The 17193-nt window shown below is 44.4% G+C and overlaps 1 protein-coding gene and 1 long non-coding RNA gene across 8 annotated transcripts in view; both read right to left on the bottom strand.

Moving 5' to 3' along the window:
- FARS2 (phenylalanyl-tRNA synthetase 2, mitochondrial) overlaps positions 1-17193 on the bottom strand; it is a 507148-nt gene that overhangs the window by 160596 nt on the left and 329359 nt on the right. The gene's annotated exons all lie outside the window — the stretch shown is intronic.
- LOC142488632 (uncharacterized) lies at positions 12962-14167 on the bottom strand. Its single transcript, XR_012799547.1, has 3 exons — positions 13897-14167; positions 13548-13728; positions 12962-13426 (listed from the first exon to the last, which is right to left on the bottom strand). It is a non-coding gene; the product is annotated as an uncharacterized LOC142488632 (long non-coding RNA).

The following is a 17193-nucleotide window of genomic DNA, read 5'->3' as shown; positions in this document are numbered from 1 at the left end:
GCACATACAATCTATAATGGCAAGCGATCAAATCAGTATTTCATAAATACTGGCATGTCATCTTAGAGGACAGTTATCTATAAAAGGTGTTGAGACAGACTCCTAGAATGGTCAGTAGAAGATCCAGAAATCTGAATGATATACTGGTTCATAGACATTTTCAAAATACAATTACTCCATGGTTTAGAAATTGGCTCGCTCAATGGGCTTTAGGAACATTTACGTGTGGTGGGTATAAAGCATGTCGGTATGTGACACCCAGTAAAACGTTTGACAATTAAGTAACAACACAAAACGATACTCAATAAATACATATATACATATATACATATATATATATATATATATATATATATATATATATACATATATATATATATATACATATAGCGGGAATTGTATTTAGGAAACACTTGGCCTCATTTACATATTTTATCTGCATATGGTTGTGACTATTTGTTATATGTGCAATGGAGGAATTTGCAGACATCACAGGCATTTTTTCGTCCCTATCGGATGTGGCGGGTTTCAGTGATGCAGAGGTCGCACAGATCCGCTTCACAGAGTCCTTTGATGACGTAGTAGGACCTGATAAGGCGGCTGATGTTTTCAATGAGCTCATTAAATTAAAGAAACGTGAAGTGGATTTTTATCTACATGGCCTCACCCTGTCACACTACCACAAAGCGAGGATGCTGCCAAGGGGGTTCAGGGTGAAAAATCAGCCTACCATTGGCAGATGTGACATGGATTTCTGCAAACGCTGGATAGCCATTTTAAACAAATGTTCTTTCGATCTTATGATTCTGGTCATTGACCAATCAAGCAAGGAAATTGCCAAATTGAAGAAGGACATTGCAGTAATAGAAACCAAACATGTGGACACCCTGGCAGCGGACACGGATACCAACTGGCTGGACAAGATGCAGAACACAATTGATGCCTATAGGGCGAATTTAATCAAGTTTAAGAAGGAGAAGCTCCGGCAGGTGACTGCGGACTACAAGGAGCGCAACGTCTACCGATGGCTCCTGGGGCTGGGTGAGACGAAGAGCGGTAGAAGCGGTCCACAGCGACGATACCAGCCTCGGTCTAGGAGGGGTGATGCCGCCAGGATGGGCTACACGACCAGTGATACTGATGCATCAGATGCCCCGGATAACGCCTCCATGGAGCCTTTTTTAGGTCCGGGCGATGGCGGTCGAGCGAGAACTCTCCCGCAGGGCACAACGCGCACAGACCCACCAGGAGAGGTGGCCGGAGATCGGCGGTATCCCGTGCGCGACGGAAAAGCGACAAGGGGCACCAGGCAAGCGAGACGGTGATCTACAATCTATCGGACCACTCACTGACACCGGCAGAGGTTAGCATTCTACAGAAAGGCTTATCATTCGTGCCAACCCATATGCAGGATTCCTTTGACTGGGAGGTTGATATGTACAGACTGCACAGACAATTGAAGTTAAAGGATTTCTTCTCTAAGAATATTGATATTAACTCTTCTGGAGACATTACCCCAAATCCATTTAAGACCAGGAGCACCTTTGACCCGCACTCACTGAACCCCAACATAGCTGCATTTATGAACTTGGTGACTAAAGACACACGGAAAATTCTGAAGAATCATAAGACCAGCTTTTTTAATACATCGAGAGAGGAGAGAGCTGCCCTGAAAATGCTACGGGAGAACAAGGGGATCATAGTGAGAGCAGCAGACAAGGGTGGAGGGATTGTGGTTTTAAATTATCAATACTACAAGCTGGAGATTGAGCAACAGCTTGCAGTTGTACATCATTATAGACGCCTCCCGGGGGATCCGACGATAGCCTACAAGAAGGAGATTGATGGCATCATCCGATTGGGCTTGAATAATGCCTGGATCACAGAAGAAACCAGCAAATTCCTGACTCAGGACCACCCTGTGATGCCAGTATTATACACACTACCCAAAGTACACAAATCTATAGTCGCACCACCGGGCAGACCCATCATCTCGGCCCGTGGTTCGCTGTGCCACCCCCTCTCGCAATTCGTGGATTTCTATCTACAGCCCCTGGTGGCTGGAATGGGTTCATACATCAAGGACACCACGGACTTTATTGAGCAGCTCAGTCATCTTTCCATTAACACAGCAGAATGTATTCTTGCTACGCTAGATGTGTCCAGCCTGTATACCAACATTCCCCATGCAGAGGGCCTAGAAGCAGTACGCACAAAATTGGAAGAACAGGGAGTCGAACAGGGTCCACCAGTGGACTTTCTCATGTTGCTCATTGAGGTCATCCTCCATAAGAACTTCTTTAAATTTGAGAAACACTACTACTTGCAACTTATGGGTACTGCCATGGGCTCAAATATGGCACCGTCGTACGCTAATCTGTTTATGGATTTGTATGAACGGCTGCACATAGTAACTGACACCACGCATGGACGGCATATCGTCAAATACCTTCGCTATATTGACGACATCTTCATTCTGTGGACGGGCAGTGAAGATGAGCTGCTGGCATTTGTTTCTGATTTAAACAAAATCCCCTCCTCAATCCGTTTTACCCTCAACCACAGCTACCAGGAAATCGCTTTTTTAGACACCATAGTGTACAAAATTGGAGGCACGCTGGCTACTAGAATATACCGGAAGAGTACAGACAAGAACTCCCTTCTTTGTGCAGCCAGCCACCATCCTGTACCACTTAAGAGGGGTCTCCCATACTCCCAGCTTCTCCGAGTGAAAAGAATCACCACTGATCCAGAAGAATCACAAAGGGCCTTGGCCCAAATGGCCGCACGCTTCCGGGAGAGGGGCTATTCGGCCAAGGACATCACCTTTGCCTTGCAAAAGGTTGGACAGGTTGATAGGGGTGAACTATTGACACCTTCGTCAGGCAGACCGGTGAGCAACAGGCTCAATATAGTCAGTACATTCAGTACTGCTACTAACAGCATTAAGCGCTGCATTCGGGGCAATTGGCGCATCCTGGAGAATGACGAGAGGATTGGTGCATATGCCAGAGAGCCACCTCTATTCTGCTTCCGTCGGGGACCAAACATTGGCGACATGGTCACTGGATCTGACCCAATAGACAAATATGCCACACCCACCACTTGGTTAGCCAAAAAACCTGGTTCGCACCGCTGTCATGGCTGTACCAACTGCAACTATATGCAGCTGGGCCCTAGCTACAATCACCCGCATAGTGGCGCACCGATTAAAATCAAACAACCACTGAACTGTGAGTCAAAATTCGTGGTGTACTTTATTAAGTGTCCTTGTGGATTGCTGTACATCGGGAAGACTGTTAGGATGCTGAAAGAACGTATGGCCATGCACCGTTCAAACATCAGAAAAGCCCTACTGAGTGATGCCGCTGATATAGATCTGAAGTGTCTACCTGTGGCTAGACATTTCAAAGAAAAAAGACACACACTGGCCACACTTCGTTGTATGCCTATTCTGCAGGTTCCAGTCCCCCCCCGTGGGGGTGACAGGGGCAGGACCTTACTTAAACAGGAAGCAAGGCTTATTTATGAACTAAGAACTATGACACCTGGTGGCCTAAATGAGGAACTTTCACTTAGCTGCTTTTTGTAGCTGTCTCCCTGCTTTCATTGAATTTTGCATTATGCCTTTTATATGTTTGTCACTCATACTCTGTTGCATCACTCCCTCTGCACTTTTGCACTTCCTTTGTCCTTATATATTATGGTGATGCTATGCGCTCCTTGTGCTCTATACCTCCATCTGTCCCCCTGTGGTTCACCTTAATGCTCTGTGTATTACTATTCTGTTTAGCCCATTATTACTGTCAGTGTGCGGGTAACTGTGCACCGAGGCGGTTTTTCAGACTGCGCATGTGCGTTTTGCGCTGCCGGCGTCCCTGGTGGCCAGGGAGAGTTAATGAGGCGTCTGCTCACAGCTGTGATGCGCGGCGCACTCGCCCTGCTGGCGCTCCGGCAGTCAATATGTTTTGGCCCACTGCACAAGCGCGGCGCGCGACTATCCCCCGCAATGGCAGTAGACCCTGGGACCAGTGTCTAAGGGTGTCTCTCTCCTAATAGTTTAAGTGCCTACTCTCATGTCATGATGAGTCATTTGGATAATCAGGTAATAGGGGAGGGGGCACGGAGCACAGCTATGTTGCATATTTTGTCTTATTGCATGTTGGTGATTGGTTCCCTTTGTTTGCATTGCACTATGGGTGAGGGTATATATGTTTGGTCACTTGCACTTGTGGGTTGCACGGCCCTGAGGAAGGTCTCTCTGTGGGACCGAAACGTTGGCTTACGTGTATTTCATGTTGTGAATATAGATTTTTGGATTAACCCCGTGCGGTCTGCTGTCTCTTTACTGGTCTTTGGATTGGTTCGTATCATATATATATACATACATATATATATATATATATATATATATATACATGCACTCCGCACTTAAATCACGGTACCGTCAAAAATCCGGCTAATGACAAACAAGATTGTTGTGCCAGCGGTGCTCCGAGATAAGGGATAATATGTAACACAGGAAAAAAGTATCCCATTGGAGCACACAGGTGTACCAAAATAGTAATACATGTATTTATTACATTTCACATTAGTATACAAACAATACAAAAAGAGTTAAAAATTGTTTCAAGGACACCCAATACAACTCCCGCCTAATCAGAGAGGCTATATTCAGTAAGATCCTATAGGATTAATACTGTAGCTCATCATGAATAACATGCAAATAAGTGGAGACCTCCAAAAGGTAGGTTCCCATGTATGGAGGAAATACCCACAAACTGTCTGTGACGATGACCACTGAACCTGCTAAATAACACTCTTCAGCAAAGAGTAGGAGAGGTGTGGCAAGAAAAGATGTATGTTGCCTAGGGAAAGTATACCCCTCTGTTACCTACAGTCAGTAAATGCTGTAATGATGCAAACACAAGAGATATCATGCTGGCTAACAAATGCTAACAGAGAATGCAGTCACATGTAAGAACATGATGCTCTGTGTATGCCAGTGACTGGTAGCCTTACACTCACACTTCTATAGAGAATAACAGGGGGGGAAAAAGGAGAGTGGAAGTGTGAGGAAACAAGGAGGAGGAGACAACTGGGATGCAGGCAATGGCAGAGAGGGCTGGGACACTCCAGTAACCTTGAATAAGGCAGTCCTGAGAGGCCCAAGTCGGCATCACTACCGCCTCTAGTAGTAGCACCAGCGCCACCATGTTAGCAGCAGGGGAAAGAGTGGATGAAGTGGGGGCAGGGGTGAGAGAGAGGTGAACTTTTCCCTAAGCCCAGCATCCAACACCGTCAGTTTTATTAATATGTTAGCCAATAAGCAGGAGAAGGCACTACAGACACTGGTGGACGTTTACCCTTCAAACGCCTCATTGTTTGAGCCAGTGCCATTGTTAGTGCCAGTGTCACTAGAGTCAGGGTCAGACTTGGGGACTGAGAGTGTACCCCACGATGAAAATGCTTTCCAGGAGTGTACACCATGATGAAAATGCTTCAGCATTGTGGCACTGGTTGCATTCTTTCTGCTGCTTTCGATCTTGTGCCAGTTGAGGAAGAGAAGGGACAGATATGGGGAGGAGGGACAAAGTCAGGCCACTACTGAGTGTAGTAGTGTCGGTTTTGCTCGTAGCTCTGGTGGTCATGATGATAAGGAGAAGGAAGAGAAAGATAATGATGGGAGACAAAAGGACATAGTGTCCGGAGTCAAACCCCCTTACATCGCCCACAGAAGAGAGATCCATCATCCTTTATATGGAAATATTTTAATCTGTCACCATACGTTATTTATCATGGTTCAGGAATGAAGAAAGTTGAGTCTGGTTCAACTCAACGCTATGTAGTACCAAATAGCGTAGATGGAAGGAGCCCAACATGGGACCACTGTCCTGCACATTCACCTGCACTGTCTTCATAGGGAGACCTGATAATTCTACCACCATCAGTGTCATCACACAATCTCCATAGCCACACCTCCTTCCGCCCCCCCTCCACCCCCCCCCAAGAATTAGGAGGAACTGTAGGCCTAGGTAAGCTCAGACAAACAATAGTCCTCCTGAACCAGTGACATCTCCACATTACACATTTTCACAACCACAACCACCTGAAATCCTGCCTCTGGGCATTGTTTAAAACAGATGGCTTATTCTGTTAGAAAACCATCAGTGAGTGTGAAAGATTTTCTGAGGGAGGATACCTGGTGTGGGTAGTGGGTACTAAGTGGTAACTGCTAGCACTTTTAGTGGAAATTGAATTGATCTGTTTCACAGATACATTTGTTGATCAGGCTTCTGATGCAATAATAGAGGCATCTGAGTATTTTTAATTTGCTTTACTATTTGTTTTAACCTTTTTCTGTCAATGGCTTTGCATGATCAGATGACTTTGAATGAGGGGGGTGCTAAATAAATTAAACATTGTATTTTGTTGTGCTCTACTCGACTAAATGTCAGTTTAGCAGATGAATCAGAAGCCTTGGTGTAGTTATTGGAGAACAGTACACTACGTTCATTTTTGTTGTTAGAATGGATGGAACACAGACCACAAAAAATCAGAATGTGTCAGGTTCTATTAGCAGTGTGATGCATCGAGCTATGACACATCCTGCTGTGTCAGTATTGCCCAGCTTTATAAATCAATTTATGGGTATTAATGTCAAAGTTGTTGAATATTACATAAAAAAAGAGATGCCAAATAATAAAAATATTCAATGAAAGTGGGATTTGGGGAGGCAGTAATCCAAATAAGGTGCTGTCAAATAACCCTAGGTCAGAAGAGATTTTCTACAAACTGATGTTCAGTGTAATAGAATTTTGTGGCAGCTTTGAGTTTCTGCATCAAGCTGCATTTGTTACAGTACAATGACAAGTAAATAACAGAAAATATATTTAGTGTGTGCATTTCTCATTTTTCAAGACACAAAAAAAACAATACAAAAATTAGTATAGTATATGAATTAGTATTAGTATACCAAAAGGTAGCAGTACAGAAAATGAACATTGCTGTTTAGATTATCATTCATTTAATTGTAATATGTAAAGTATTATACCATTTTAAAGTATAGTAAAATGTCCAAGTGTTAAAAAAAGATAGTATTCTGCATAACACAGCACACCATAATTAAGATCAAGACTTTGTTTGACTATGTGATAATTGATGCGATATAGATTCTTCTTACAATGAACAATAAAGGTGCACATCTATGGCATCTAGCTACTATATTACCTCTGAGCAGTAGTAGGTATTGAGTTCTGTCCCATAATATTGCCAATGATTGTATTATTTACAATACAATACCATTTATATGGCAGTTACATGAAGCGAAATATATATTAGCTGCACATCGCTCATATAGATGTAGCAATACTTGCTCTTTTTGGTAACGTGCCAAGATGCAAGGTCCCACCAGCAGGAACACTTTCTTGACTGCAGGCAGCCAACAGAATTATTTGTGGGGTTTATTTACAGTATGTAATTGCAATTCAGTGTGTGTCTGGCAGATGGCACACTGACTATCCTTGTCCATGGGCGCGGTGAACGGTGTACAACGTTACATGTCCCTTTAAATCCATTGAAAATAGAAACCCCCACTGTATAGAAACGCCACATCACATCCAAACAGAAATCGGATCATCAGAAGCACGCAGAACATGGCAGAAGGGTCAACACCCGCTGCACCCATACGAGCTCCACAGGTTTTAGTTATGCATCATCCATGCCCATGGGACCCCGATGAAGGTGTCCACGGATCCTGTGTGGGCTTCTATGTTTGCCACCTATGGCTACTAAATGTCCTACACGTGTTTAGTGTCAGTGCCATTGTCCAGTTATGTCAAAATTGTGCCTTAAAATTGCGTTCTTTCAATATTCTGAAGTCCCAGTCGGGAGCAATGCAGTGCACAGTACCAATGCAGTGCACTTTTCTCAAAGTACTGTACCAATTCCCGCAGGGTCCCTCAGCCCGCTGTCACCAACCTTGAACCGAGTTAGAAAAGAACCGGCTTTTCTGACGATTGAGTGCTACGTACCAGTCCAATAGCTCTGTGTGGGAGATGAAGATGTGTGTTTGTAATAACTTTTTCAGTTGCCATGTACCTGTAGGTGAATGTTTTTGTGATGTTGCCAGGTTGTTGTCTGTATTAACATTTCTACTTGTGGTGGGTGGGGATGTTTTTACATTTATATTTTATAATTGTAAAAAAAAACTACTTTTGTACATACAATTGTTTCAAGTGTTTACTTGCATGATCACTATGAAAAGTGCTGATGAGGCTCTCTGAGTTGCCCCCCTTTAATTCACTGGACAGGTTTAGTGTTCTGTTCTGTTCGCTTAATGAATCAAAGTATTAAAAAAAAAAGAATTTATTAAAGATTAAACAAAAGTACAACAATATAACAATAAAATGACAACTATTAAAAACATACAGCTAAACCCCGTTATAACGCGGTCCTCGGGGTCCACCCCGAGACCACCGCGTTACTAACGGGGTCGCGCTAATTTAAAAAAAAAAAAATGGCCGCCGCATCAGTGTTTTTACTCGCGGTCCCGGCTTCCCCCTGCCACCGCGTGACAGGAGATGGGAGGGGGGATTCCCCTCCGGTCCGGCTCCCCCTGCCACCGACGTGACAGGAGATGGGAGGGGGGATTCCCCTCCGGTCCGGCTCCCCCTGCCACCGCGTGACAGGAGATGGGAGGGGGGATTCCCCTCCGGTCCGGCTCCCCCTGCCACCGCGTGACAGGAGATGGGAGGGGGGATTCCCCTCCGGTTCCGGCTCCCCCTGCCACCGCGTGACAGGAGATGGGAGGGGGGATTCCCCTCCGGTCCGGCTCCCCCTGCCACCGCGTGACAGGAGATGGGAGGGGGGATTCCCCTCCGGTCCGGCTCCCCCTGCCACCGCGTGACAGGAGATGGGAGGGGGGATTCCCCTCCGGTTCCGGCTCCCCCTGCCACCGCGTGACAGGAGATGGGAGGGGGGATTCCCCTCCGGTTCCGGCTCCCCCTGCCACCGCGTGACAGGAGATGGGAGGGGGGATTCCCCTCCGGTCCGGCTCCCCCCGCCGCAGCACAGGGCCCTCGTGCCGCAATACAGGGCCCCCTGGCCCTGCCGTAGCGCAGGGTCGTCCTGCCCGCCCCCCCCCCCATGCCCCCCCGCGCTGCACCGGGCCATCCCACCAGCCCCCGCAGCATCGGGGGCCCCCGCAGCAGCCATCATCCCCCTCCACCGCAGCACCACCCCCACCCTGCAGCCACATGCCTCAAAAATCATCCCCAAGGTAAGGTAAGGCTGATTTATGTATAAGTGTAGTGTGTGTGTGTGTGTGTGTGTGTGTGTGTGTGTGTGTGTGTGTGTGTGTGTGTGTGTGTGTGTCAGTGTGAGCAGTGTGTGCCGTGTGCAATGAGCAGTGTGTCAGTGTGTGCAGTGTGAGCAATGAGCAGTGTGTCAGTGTGTGCAGTGTGAGCAATGAGCAGTGTGTGTGCAGTGTGCAGTGTGTGTCAGTGTGTGTGCAGTGTGAGCAGTGTGTGCAGTGTGAGCAATGAGCAGTGTGTGTCAGTGTGAGCAGTGTGTGTGCAGTGTGAGCAATGAGCAGTGTGTCAGTGTGTGCAGTGTGAGCAATGAGCAGTGTGTGTGCAGTGTGCAGTGTGTGTCAGTGTGTGTGCAGTGTGAGCAGTGTGTCAGTGTGAGCAATGAGCAGTGTGTGTCAGTGTGAGCAGTGTGTGTGCAGTGTGAGCAATGAGCAGTGTGTCAGTGTGTGCAGTGTGAGCAATGAGCAGTGTGTCAGAGTGTGCAGTGTGAGCAATGAGCAGTGTGTGTGCAGTGTGCAGTGTGTGTCAGTGTGTGTGCAGTGTGAGCAGTGTGTCAGTGTGTGTGCAGTGTGAGCAGTGTGTGCAGTGTGAGCAATGAGCAGTGTGTGTCAGTGTGAGCAGTGTGTGTGCAGTGTGAGCAATGAGCAGTGTGTCAGTGTGTGCAGTGTGAGCAATGAGCAGTGTGTCAGTGTGTGCAGTGTGAGCAATGAGCAGTGTGTGTGCAGTGTGCAGTGTGTGTCAGTGTGTGTGCAGTGTGAGCAGTGTGTCAGTGTGAGCAATGAGCAGTGTGTGTCAGTGTGAGCAGTGTGTGTGCAGTGTGAGCAATGTGCAGTGTGAGCAATGAGCAGTGTGTGTGCAGTGTGCAGTGTGTGTGCAGTGTGAGCAGTGTGTGTGCAGTGTGTGCAGTGTGAGCAGTGTGTGTGCAGTGTGAGGTGTGTGCAGTGTGAGCAATGAGCAGTGTGTGTGCAGTGTGAGGTGTGTGCAGTGTGAGCAATGAGCAGTGTGTGTGCAGTGTGCAGTGTGTGTCAGTGTGAGCAGTGTGTGTGCAGTGTGAGCAATGAGCCGTGTGTGTGTAGTGTGCAGTGTGTGTGCAGTGTGTGTGCAGTGTGTCAGTGTGTGCAATGAGCAGTGTGTGTGCAGTGTGCAGTGTGTGTGCAGTGTGCAGTGTGTGTGTAGTGTGTCAGTGTGTGCAGTGTGAGCAGTGTGCGTGCAGTGTGCAGTGTGAGCAATGAGCAGTGTGTGTGCAGTGAGTGTGTGCAGTGTGTGCAGTGTGCAAAAAAAAATAATTTTTTTTAAATTTTTTTTAAATTTTTTTAAAACGGGAGCCATGGGAAAACCGCGTTATAACCGAATCGCGTTATAGCGAGGCGCGTTATAACGGGGTTTAGCTGTAATTAATTTGGAAAAACACTCATTCCACCAGCTTATTTTTCTATACTGTAAGTTCATGTGGCTATTGAGCTGTGTGTTTTTCATAACTTCGCCTGTTCCTATTTAAAAAAAAATATTAAACACATCAAAAACTTGATATTACACTATTAGTTAGCTAAACTTACCAAACATTAGATGCATTTATCATTTAATTTGAGTAATTTCCCGCTCACTTACTACCGCGCACTTTATCCTCATTAGCGACAAACACAGCAAAGCAAAATGATTTTTAAAACGCAAAAAACATTATTTGTACATGTACGGCCTTGTTCAGGGTGCCAGCTTCGCAACGAATAGCTGTTGTCAGGCTAACAGCTTTCATTGTCTCCGAAGTACGGAGTTGACGCTGCGACAGTTTCCATAAACAACTCAAGTTGTTTTTTCAAGCTACATCAGCGTCACTGGTACTTCGGCAGCCAATGAAATAATTCGGGAAAGTGTAGTGAGAAGAGCAACACCCATCCCCAACCTGAGGTTTGTAGCCCCGCTTCTTCAACACTAGCAAAGGTCTGCTGGGGATGATGTGCACATATCGCCCAGCAGACTGACGCACGGACGCGCGCCCTCCACCTCCTGTCTCTGGCACCCTGAACGAGACCTTAGAGATGTGTGCAGAGTTACATTAATGGAGACTGATTAGGGTGAAATTAAAACCTGGCTTTATTGAGTCTGTTCCTTTAACAAGGCAAAACATACAAAAAGAAACAAAATAAACAAACACCTATCCCTGTGTAAGGGCTAACTCACTTCCATGTCCCTGTCTACAAGACTGGGAGGAAAAGCCCCTTACCAGTCTATCACCCCAAAGTCTCAAAAAGCACCTCAATGCATGTGGCCCTTCAAGTCAGTCTCTGATTCTGGATGGATGCATGTTTGTTGAGGGTCCAGCCTCTGGTAGGTTCCTGGGTTTGCTGCACCCTGGAAGAGAGGGCTGTCCCCTTGTATCTTATCAGCACACAGTATACTGTGTGGTCAAGAGAATCGCTCTGGGTCTGTTTCAGCAGGAGTTTTAACCTGTTTGATTACCAGGTGGAGATTTGTTAATTGTCTAGCTGCAATTAACCAGCTCCCTGCTGGTTTCTCAGAATACTGAGGCTTTGTATTGCATTTGTCATGCATTAAATAAAAGCATTCACTATTTAGTTGCACTCTGTGGGGATTGGACGCAGGCTCTGCCCCTGTCAAGCTCTGGTCGCCTGATTGGCTCCTGCCTGATCCCTTTCTGCTGTGCAGCCATGCGCCTGATTGGATGACCCTGTTTTTTAGGCTTAGCCTTCAACACCAGGACGTTAGTGGAGCATAAACCTTGTGACGTGTGCTAGTCACATTGACTGTTGCCTCACCTTGTCCTGCATTGCCTTGTTCCTGTCTACTATCCTGCATTCACCAATACTTGACCTCGGCTTCCCTATGACTACCCTGCTCTCTCCAATCCTAGACCTTGAGTTGCCTTCAACTATCATAAATTCCCTGCCCTGACCCGGCTATCCACGACTTGGAACCTGCACACCGGACCCAATCTTGCGCCTCCAGGTTGGCGTTTTCTAATTCCCACCTCCGACTCACGGTCCTGTCTGGTTGGTGGCAAGCATCCACCCAGTGTACAATTAATGTATTTGCACACAACATTGACCTCTTTCTTCTCTTCTTCCACTCTAGGAGGTACAGTATTGCCTTTCAGATCATTTTCAAGGCAACACTTTTTTGGTGGGGGATGAGGAAGAGGTGTGTCTCGGTGACTTTGCAGTTATTCAAATCATGTTTTCTGTTAGAAAAGAAAACGTGGATTAAGTTTAGCAAACCAAAAGAAAAACGTTAGCAAATACTGACCTCCGTCAATTCCCGTCCACCTGCTACTGAGAACTTTACTCTCATTAGGTCCAAACATACCTGGGTACAACATTACTGTAAATACTAAAGTTAAAAAAAAAACAACAAAAAAAACAGCCAGCTGTGTCCAACATTATCCTCGCCTCTCACTCATATCACTCATTTACCCTTTGTGCTTCTGAGCAGAGTGTCGCGGCAGTAGCTTAATGCAAATAAAGACACAGGTTAGGAGATTAAGCAAACAGAACTCTGACCTGTGTTTGCTCATCCTGCTCTCACTGCAACATGAATCATGTGAATGGCCCCGCCCTTCCCGTGACTGAGCTGGGTGTGTCCTCTGCAACAAACGGTTTCAATACATGTATGCTCTACACCAATTACATGCATTGTACAGGGCCAGAGACATTACCACTGTGAATAAAACTTAAGAAATGTGGCCCATTCCCCTCATCCTGTCTTTTGTTACCAAAAGGGTAAATCTGAATAAGCCGTTCACACGCCATCAGTAGTCGATACTAGTCAGCTGCTACCAAAACTTGATAATGCTGCATTTGATGAGAAATACAGTAAAAGACATGGGAAAACATAATTTTTTTAATGTGAAATACAAAATTACAAGGCAATTATTTAATATTACAGTGCAGAACTACATCCCTGTTCTTTTCAATAACCACCAGTAACACATTTTTTTAATATGATTTATGTAGTTGTTGCAAGTTCCTACACTTACACGTTAATTTCAGAAATTCTTGATCCCATTCACTAATTCATCTTTGTTAGCAGGCTTCACATGCTTAGGCAGATGATGTGTAAGTGTATGCCACACCAATTTGATAGGGTTCAAATAAGGGGATCTGCAAGTAAAATAAATACAGTAAGGTTATTGCCAAGGATACAATAAAACACACATAACAGCACAGTACTACAGTATTTTATACAATTAATAGTATACTAGTCTACAATACAGTTACTTACTCTGCAGGTGTTCTGACCCAGTGGATTCCACTGTCCTTCATGAATGTCGCGGATGCACTGTGCATGTGTTTTGGACTGTTCTCATGAAAGCACTGGTGACCCAATGTGATGTATTCAGTAATGTATGGTGCTACCTCCTGAGCATTAATGACCTCCGGGAAGTAGGATTTTTCTATGATACCTGAAGAAACAATAAAAATGTTACACTGTTTTAGTTGAAATGGGACAAGGTCACATTAATATACAGTTACTGTTCACAACACTGAACCGAAGTGGGCTTCCCCTCATATATAACTATAGGTCCTGGTCAAATTCTAGAGATTGTGCGCCCCCTCCCACACACACGAACCTTGAGTGGATGCTCAAATCGAGGGTTTCAGGGATAAATGCATTTTGTTTCTGAATGCCATAGTGAAAAATGTTTCCAGGGTAACTGTCTCATCCTAAAATATGACATCCTCAAACTTTTCCCACTATCAATCCATGCATGTGCTTGGTCAACTCTTTTAAACCTGTTGCCATCCCTTATCATGAGATACGCTCTGCAATAATAAAATAAAAAAAAAGAGGTTAGAACGGGAATATGGTACAATGTTCATGTATATTACTTCACACCAAAATAATGGACGCCGCTCCCACACTGACCATACAAATAAGTAAAAGTGGATAAAGAAAAACATAATTATAGGGGATAGATTCTGGGTATGAAAATTGCTTAAAACCTCTGGTGAGGACTGGTTTCCAAAAGTCTTCTTTTTCAAACGTCACTCCTCCAAAGTCCAGAAGGAGCAGGATCACTCCAGAAAAGAGAAAATAATATAGTGTACACTGTGTAAATAAACAAGGAAAATGTGGCACTAAGCTTGGCTCGTATGTTAGCCCACTTACTAGAAGGTAAGAATAATAAAGCTCATCCAATCAGTGGCTAGTCTGTTTCTTCTTAATGCTGCTGTTGCTTGTGTTTCCCAGGGATATACAGGTACAGGTTTTCTCCCAAATTGGTACATGTGGATATTCCCTCAAAATAAGAAAGAGACATAGTGCGATCAAATATAGACAACGTTTAGTTAAAATTAACAAATGTATATGCTGTAGGTCAGATTATGTAATATACATATTAAAATGCCCTTGTGGGCTCCATTATGTAGGAAACACTACTAGACCTATAAGACTTGTATACTGGAACACTTGAGCACCATTCGAAGAGGGATTATGACTCACAATGTGTCAAAACACTTTTTAGAATGCCACAATTCAGATCCCACAGGTTTAACCTTTATGGGGATAGAGCTGGCACAACAACACTGGAGAGGAAGAGATAGGGGATTGGATTTGAGCAAGCGAGAAATGTTTTGGATCGATAAACTCAAAACATTTATACCATTTGGACTAAACGTGGAATTTGAGATAATACCTTTTTTATTGCTTTTATAATATTTTAATAAAACTTTTTCATATTTACATATTTTATACATTTTTTATATTAATGAAGATTTTTCTCAACCACGAATATATATGGATCTCCCCTTTTGTGTGTACCAACTCAGTTCTCTCTGGTTTTATTATGATTTAACTGTATATGTGATTTTAAACAAGATGTTTTATTAATCTACTGCTTCTTGTTTTTTCTCCCTTGCTATTTTTCCTTCAATTTGCGCTATTGGGATATTTATGATTGAGAATTGGTTTTTATTTAAGTTGTAGGGATTAGTGCTGTTCATTTATAATACACATTTTAGTTGTATAACTTGATATGTTTTCATTTAAATAGTGACTTATATTAATTACAGTCTTGTTTTATATTGCTAATGTGTGTTTTAAGACTTAAAGATATTGTAAATTGTAATGTGTTTGTAAATAGCACCTTATAGCAAAACATGTTCATCTGCCCCCTAATTAATCCCTAATTGATTAAGATGGTCTTTAAATAGAGAGGATGAGGTGTAGGGCATAGCTCCTGATGAAGCGGCGTTGATCTGTGAAAAGCGTAGAGATTGTTAGGGGGGAGAGCGTTAAGTGGCAGAGAATCTGAAAATTCTACATTCACTCGTACCCGACGGTGCCGGAGGCGGGGAGCGTACCCGGAAGTGACGTCAGACGCCCGAGAAGCCGGCGACGAGAGCAAGTGGAGAGGTGCAGAAGGGGTTTCCTCGTATCACCTAGAGGACTACAGGACTGCAGCAAGACATTGTCTGAAGTCCCAGCACAGCACCAGGGACTCAAGCTGCTTCCCCTATATTCATTGCCTGTTATACATGCACAAAGTGTGAGTACTTGGTGTACATGTTTTTACTAAACTTTGTCTATATTGAATCGCACTATGTCTCTTTTCTTATTTTGAGGGAATATCCACATGTAACAATTTGGGAGAAAACCTGTACCTGTATATCCCTGAGAAACACAAGCAACAGCAGCATTAAGAAGAAACAGACTAGCCACTTATTGGATGAGCTTTATTATTCTTACCTTCTAGTAAGTGGGCTGACATACGAGCCAAGCTTAGTGCCACATTTCCTCATTTATTTACACAGTGTATACTATATTATTTTCTCTTTTCTGGGGTGATCCTGCTCCTTCTGGATTTTGGAGGAGTGACATGTATGTTACTTGTCATGTGCCTAAACAAACTGTACAGTATAGCATTTTACCTCAGACGTCCAGGGGTCCAGTCCAAATGGTGTCTCAGACTAATGCGGGACTCAGACAGTGCAATATCATGCTTGTGATGCACAAAATGCCTAACCTCTGTGGCAGATGGCTCATAATTTTCAAGGCTGATCTCTGCCACCAGTCAAATCACTGCACTGTGAAAAGACAAAATTAGAAAGATGAAAAAGAGTACAGAGGCATAATGTACACTATATAAATCATGAAAAGCACAAAAGGAATAACTATACTGTACAGTAGTGTACTTACTCGGTTCTGACCCTGCGGACCATCCGATGAATCTTTGTCTTACCTTGGGCATGATACTGAACATAGCGTAGTGTCCCCTGGATGCTCCTTTTCCATAGCCACCGTTGGATTATCATGGCTGTGAATCCCTTCTTGTACATGTGCATTATTTTAATGCTAGTCTGTTAGATTTTTTTGTCATAGTTGATATTCAGAATGTACTTATCTACTACTGAATGTGCAAGCCAGCTTCCCTATGCATGTTTTATACAGTTAAGTGTGTCGTACCAGAAAAATTACAGGCCTACTCCTACTTTTGACACCTTGCTACAATATATCCCCAATTACCAACTCAGCCATACCCAACATTAACACCTTGTGTTGAATGTTGCCCCAGCCAATGACAAGTGATGTCAGCTGTATATAAATTAATCAGAACTCTTCTGATGCATCACTCTTCTCCATCTTCAATGATGGATCAAGCTTCTAAGAAATTAAGAACCTGCTAAGTGCTGTACAAATAACAGGTCTACGGAACTCTAAGGCTGCACAGGGTACACATGACCCTTAAAAGCACTCATAAAAAAGTGGGGGGAAAAAAGACAGCAGCACCCAAAACTCCAAAGGGGAATAATCCAGGACGGATCTGGAAGAAGCAGATTCTAAACCAGGTGCCCCAATCATCATTACACACAGCTCACCCAACCTCGGACCAGCACCTCCCACTCCAGACCCAGCTCAGCCCAACTCG

Source organism: Ascaphus truei, chromosome 2 (genome assembly GCF_040206685.1).
Source record: "Ascaphus truei isolate aAscTru1 chromosome 2, aAscTru1.hap1, whole genome shotgun sequence".
NCBI lineage: Eukaryota > Metazoa > Chordata > Amphibia > Anura > Ascaphidae > Ascaphus > Ascaphus truei.
This window is presented reverse-complemented; position numbering and strand designations above follow the sequence as displayed.